The following is a 7,054-nucleotide window of genomic DNA, read 5'->3' on the forward strand; positions in this document are numbered from 1 at the left end:
GTATAGAGGAGTTCCTGTTCCTCTTATAGAATATCAGGATCAACAGTATAGAGGTGTTGCTGTTCCTCTTATAGAATATCAGATCAACAGTATAGAGGAGCTGCTGTTCCTCTTATAGAATATCAGATCAACAGTATAGAGGAGCTGCTGTTCCTCTTATAGAATATCAGATCAACAGTATAGAGGGAGTTCCTGTTCCTCTTATAGAATATCAGATCAAAAGTATAGAGGAGTTGCTGTTCCTCTTATAGAATATCAGATCAACAGTATAGAGGAGCTGCTGTTCCTCTTATAGAATATCAGATCAACAGTATAGAGGAGCTGCTGTTCCTCTTATAGAATATCAGATCAACAGTAGAGGAGTTCCTGTTCCTCTTATAGAATATCAGATCAAAAGTATAGAGGAGTTGCTGTTCCTCTTATAGAATATCAGATCAACAGTATAGAGGAGTTGCTGTTCCTCTTATAGAATATCAGATCAACAGTATAGAGGAGCTGCTGTTCCTCTTATAGAATATCAGATCAACAGTAGAGGAGTTCCTGTTCCTCTTATAGAATATCAGATCAAAAGTATAGAGGAGTTGCTGTTCCTCTTATAGAATATCAGATCAACAGTATAGAGGAGTTGCTGTTCCTCTTATAGAATATCAGATCAACAGTATAGAGGTGTTCCTGTTCCTCTTATAGAATATCAGATCAACAGTATAGAGGTGTTGCTGTTCCTCTTATAGAATATCAGATCAACAGTATAGAGGAGTTCCTGTTCCTATTATAGAATATCAGATCAACAGTATAGAGGAGTTGCTGTGCCTCTTATAGAATATCAGATCAACAGTATATAGGTGTTCCTGTTCCTCTTATAGAATATCAGATCAACAGTATAGAGTAGCTGTTCCTAAATATAAACAGTACAGGCACCTATTTCAGTCCAAGTCAAGCCTGGGCTAGTATGGAACTAAACCCTGCACTCCCTGCCCTTGTAACTCTACATCTGCTGAGGATGTAGTTGCTAGGTAAATCAACATGGGGAGGCAGTGGTTTTGTGTTGACGCACTCTCATATTCCAAGGCACAGCGTGATATGAATACATTCTTCTTTATTAAAACGAAGAACACTAAACAAACTAACAAAATGACCGTGACTCTATATAACACAAGTGCTGACAAGCAACTACACGTAGACAATAACCCACAAAACCAAAATGGCAAAATGGCAACCTAAATTGGATCCCCAATCAGAGACAACGATAAACAGCTGTCTCTGATTCAGGCCACCGTAGACCGACATTTACCTAGACAATACCAAACCCCATAGATATACAAAAAACCTAGACAAGACAAGAACACACATACCACCCTCGTCACACCCTGACCTAACCAAAATAATAAAGAAAACAAAGATAACGAAGGTCAGGGCGTGACAGGGACGGTATGGTTATACCCTATAATGACCCTTTAAAGTTTAAAAAACAACAACATTTTAGCAAATGTGTTGAAAATTAAATACAGAAATAGATATATATTTGCATTCACAACTCTGAGTCACTAGATGTTAGAATCACTTTTGTAGTGATTACAGCTGTGAGGCTTTCAGGGTGAGTCTCTAAGAGCTGTGAGTCTCTAAGAGAGTGAGTCCTTCTGGGTGAGTCTCTAAGAGCTGTGAGTCCTTCTGGGTTAGTCTCTAAGAGCTGTGAGTCCTTCTGGGTGAGGCTCTAAGAGCTGTAAGTCTTTCTGGGTGAGTCTAAGAGCTGTGAGTCCTTCTGGGTTAGTCTCAAGAGCTGTGAGTCCTTCTGGTGAGGCTCTAAGAGCTGTAAGTCTTTCTGGGTGAGTCTCTAAGAGCTGTGAGTCCTTCTGGGTGAGTCTCTAAGAGCTGTGAGTCTGGGTGAGTCTCTAAAAGCTGTGAGTATTTCTGGGTGAGTCCTTCTGGGTGAGTCTCTAAGAGCTGTGAGTCCTTCTGGAGTTGAGTCTGGGTGAGTCTCTAAGAGCTGTGAGTCCTTCTGGGTGAGTCTCTAAGAGCTGTGAGTCTTTCTGGGTGAGTCTATAAGAGCTGTGAGTCTTTCTGGGTGAGTCTCTAAGAGCTGTGAGTCCTTCTTGGTTAGCCTCTAAGAGCTTTGAGTCCTTCTGATGAGTCTCTAAGCGCTGTGAGTCCTTCTGGGTGAGTCTAAGAGCTGTGAGTCCTTCTGGGTGAGTCTCTAAGAGCTGTGAGTCCTTCTGGGTGAGTCTCTAAGAGCTGTGAGTCCTCTGGGTGAGTCTCTAAGAGCTGTGAGTCTCTAAGAGTTGTGAGTCCTTCTGGGTGAGTCTCTAAGAGCTGTGAGTCTTTCTGGGTGAGTCTCTAAGAGCTTTACACACCTGGATTGTACAACATTTGCACATTATTATTTTTCAAGCTCTGTCAAGTTAGTTGTTGATCTTTGCCAGACAGCTATTTTGAAGTCTTGCCATAGATTTTCAAGAAGATTGAAGTAAAAACTGTAACTCATCTGTAACATTCACTGTCTTATTGGTAAACAACTCCAGTGTATATTTGGCCTTGTGTTTTAGGTTATTGTCCAGCTGAAAGGGGTGAATTAATCTCCCAGGTTTTCCTCTAGGATTTTTTCTCATTACTTAGCTCCATTCTGTTTCTTTTGTATCCTAAAACTCCCAGTCCTTAATGATTACAAGAAATACTGTCGTGTCTTTGGCATCATTAAAATGAAGACTGCTATTTTCTCAAATCAATTCTCTGTAATTATTATTATGATTAGACTTTAATCATGTAAATGTAATTAACTGAAGGTCAGGGCACCAAGGAAAATATTCACATTACAAAGTTATATTTTTCCTAATATAACTTTCAGGATATTTTAATATCTGATCAATTTGTCTTCTAATGAACTATTAATGAATTATTCTTTACCTCACGTTAGTCTCATTCCAAACGTCTGAAATTGCTGGTTATCTGCACGAACCCAGTCTTTACTATGAATCATCCATACATCAATTGTCTCAATCATTTGTTTATTAACCAACTAAATAATCACAGAAATGCATCAACAAACAACAAACTAGATATGGTTACAAGGAAATGGTAAGGGATGTTCCTAGTGGGTAAACCGGTATCGAGGCTTGGTGTACAAAAGGAAGTGGGGGTCGATTGAGAACGGCGGGAATTACGCACATGAGTCACGACACACTTGATAATTATATTCATTGAAATGCTATTCCTTTGTAGATGAACGCCACTCATTCGGGAATAATTGCAATCAATATGTACATTTACGCTCAGTGTGTCGTCGTGATCTCTGTTGGGATCGCCCGTCTTTCTGTTGGGTTCTTCCACCCTCTCTCTTACGTGGTTACCTCTCTTCGGCGTGTTGTCGGTCCCTCGCATTCACGGGTACATCATTTCTAGCTGCAGACTAGTAATTAGTATCGAAGAGTAGCTCATTCTGTCGGATTGATAGTCTCAGAGTTTAACCACGTGGTATGGTTAAAAGATTCAGCAAACATTACAACCTTAGCTCCTCGATGGTGGAGGTACACCTGGTCTCTACTCAAACCTCAACTCCCTCTGTGATTGATGTACGGGTCTGTTAGGAAATTTCCAAGGTGGGGGTTATATCCAGAACAGTAGGAAAGGGCTCTCCCATGACGTCAGATCAATGTCTGTGCTCATGGGGGCGGCCTAGGATTTAGTTAAACTCCAAATGGAATTGAGTTTCCTTCATTCAAACTTGTTAAGGCTAGGGGGCGGTATTTTCACGTCCGGATGAAAAGTGTGCCCAAAGTAAACTGCCTGCTACTCAGGCCCAGAAGCTGAGGATATGCACATACTTGGTAGATTTGAACGTTTCTAAAACTGTTCAAATTATGTCTGTGAGTATAATAGAACTTATTTGGCAGGCAAAAACCCCAGAGGACAAACCATCCAGGATTTTTATTGGGGTGACAAGTGTTTTCAATGGGTTTCTATGGGGATCTAGATTTCTAAGGCACTTGCTTGCAGTTCCTATTGCTTCCAATGGATGTCAACGGTCTTCAGAAATTGGTTGATGTTTTCCTTTTGAGTAATGAAGAAGTACGGCTGTTCAGAACGAGGGTCGAGTCTAGTGTACTGTTGTGGTTGGGGCGCACACCTGAAAGCTCGCTCCACTTTGTTTTCGTCCTGTATCGAACACAGTTTATCCTGTCTTAACTTTTATTGATTATTTATGAAAAAAAAGTTTAAAAAATAGCTAAAGTTATATTAGGAAAGTTGTTTGAATTGTTTGGATCAAGATTACAGGTAACTTATTAGATATTTTGTAGTCATGTTGCGGAGAGTTGGAACCGCTATTTTTTTTATCAAACGCCAAATAAATGACATTTTGGAGACGGAATTAATCGAACAAAAGGACCATTTGTGATGTTTAATGGACACATTAGAGTGCCAACAGAAGAAGATCTTCAAAGGTAAGGCATGAATTATATCGTTATTTCTGAGTTTTGTGTCGCGCCTGGCGGGTTGAAATATGATTGTCATGTGTTTTGTTTGATGGGGTGCTGTCCTCAGATAATAGCACGATTTGCTTTCACCATGAAGCCTTTTGAAATCTGACACGATGGCTAGATTAACACGAAGTTGGGCTTAATGTGGTGTTTTGCACTTGTGAATGCATGAAGGTCAAATATTTCATGTAATATTTGTTGAATTTCACGCTCTGCTATTTCACCGGATGTTGTCGAAACGTTCCGCTAGCGGAATCCCCCAGCCGTAACAGGTTTTAACCAGTTTAAATCACATTACATAATTTCACAAATAGTTTCATCTTTACTCATTCATTGTATACAACAATTAGATGCAATCCTCACACTTGAGACTCTTGTATATACAGATCTCTGGTAATGTGGCTGTATTGTCTCTCATGAGTTTCACAAACATTAAAACGAAATGGACCGGTCGTAGCTGGATTCTCCCGACCTTGTACATTCTCCAAAACATGGACACTGTTCAGTTCTCAAGTTCTATGCTGGAGAAGAGGTTCCTTCGTTCTCCTAGAAACCTTCTCTCTATACTTCATGAGGGGAGAGAGTCTCCTCCAGGGATTTATGACCTGCCTAACAGAGCCAGGTGTAGGGGGAAGAGAGGTGGTGAGAGAGAGGTGGGTGGTGCTCACTATACCCAAAGAGGGCCACGTCATGACAATACACATAACTTGATGCAGCCTCCACTAAGTTTGAAAATATGGAGAGTGGTACTCAGTGAGGTGTTGTATTGAATTTGCCCCAAACATAACATTTTGTATTCAGGACAAAAAGTGAATTGCTTTGCCACATTTTTTTAACAGTATTACTTTAGTGGCTTGTTGCAAACAGGTTGCATGTTTTGGAATGTTTTTATTCTGTACAGGCTTCCTTCTTTTCACTCTGTCATTTAGGTTAGTATTGTGGAGTAACTACAATGTAGTTGATCCATCCTCAGTTTTCTCCTATCACAGCCATTAAACTCTGTAACTGTTTTAAAGTCACCATTGGCCTCATGTTGAAATCCCTGAGCAGTTTCCTTCCTCTCCGGCAACTGAGTTAAAAAGGACACCTGTATCTTTGTAGCTACTGGTTGTATCGATACGCCATCCAAAGTACGATTCATAACCATGTTCAAAAGGGATATTCAGTCTGCTATTTGTGTTTTTTTAACCTGTCTACCAATACTGTAGGTGCCTGTAGGTGAAAACCTCCTGGTCTTTGTGGTTGAATCTGTGTTTGTAATTCACTGTTCAACTGAGAGATCTTAAGATGATTGCATGTGTGGGGTACAGAGAGTGAGGTAGTCATCAAAAAACATGATGTTATTGTCCAACACATCCATCAAGTCCAAGGGCTCTGGTCAAAAGTAGTGCACTATGTAGGGAATAGGGTGCCATATGGCTTTGGTCTAAAGTAGTGCACTATGTAGGGAATAGGTGCCATAGCGATCTGGTCTAAAGTAGTGCACTATGTAGGAATAGGGTTCTATTTTGAGAATCTCACTCTTGTCAGCAGAATAACCTCCACGGTGAATTACACACACACACACACACACACACACACACACACACACTCAGGCACACACACACACACACACACACACACACACACACACACACACACACGCACACGCGCACGCACACCGCACACACACACACACACACACACCACACACACTACACACACACACACACACATCACACACACACACACACACACACACACACACACACACACACACCTGTCAGGACTACAGTAAAAGGCAGTAACTCAACATTACAGCTTTCACCTTGAGTCAACAAGGCCCTCGACGATCAGGTGATTTAGGTGTGTGTGTGTGTGTGCTTGTGTGTGCGAGCATGTGTGTGTGTGTGTGTGTGTGTGTGTGTGTGTGTGTGTGTGTGTGTGTGTGTGTGTGTGTGTGTGCTGTAAAGCAAAGCTATTAACATTATCCCATGGTCCGGGGTCAGTATAATGGTCTGCTCTCCATCATTAATATTACACTGGGTTGTAAATGACTGATCCCAAATCAGCCTGAAAGAGCGTTGGTTTTGCCACAGAGAGTGGATAATTTTATGATGTATATACAGTACATCATACAGTATATATATATAGTATATTATAAATATATATTTAAAAAAATATATATCTTTTGTACTACTCTACTTGACATTTCATTTCATATTACCGTGCAATGATGTTTTCTAATAAACTTGAATGTTGATTCTTGAGAGTGGGTCAGACAGAGGCTCTGAATACAAGCTGTACAGATCCAGGGTCAGTTTACAGTACTCTCTCATCCTAACTCTGGAGGAGGGAGGGAGGGAGGGGGATTGAAACCGGTGCTACCAGGATATTTTAGACCATCAACCACCACTATCAATATTATAGACCACCAACCACTACTCTCAGTATTATAGACCACCAACCACTACTCTCAGTATTATAGACCACCAACCACTACTCTCAGTATTATAGACCACCAACCACCACTATCAATATTATAGACCACCAACCACTACTCTCATTATTATAGACCACCAACCACTACTCTCAGTATTATAGAC

This window comes from Oncorhynchus keta, unplaced genomic scaffold, assembly GCF_023373465.1.
Source record: "Oncorhynchus keta strain PuntledgeMale-10-30-2019 unplaced genomic scaffold, Oket_V2 Un_contig_3749_pilon_pilon, whole genome shotgun sequence".
In the NCBI taxonomy this organism is placed as follows: domain Eukaryota; kingdom Metazoa; phylum Chordata; class Actinopteri; order Salmoniformes; family Salmonidae; genus Oncorhynchus; species Oncorhynchus keta.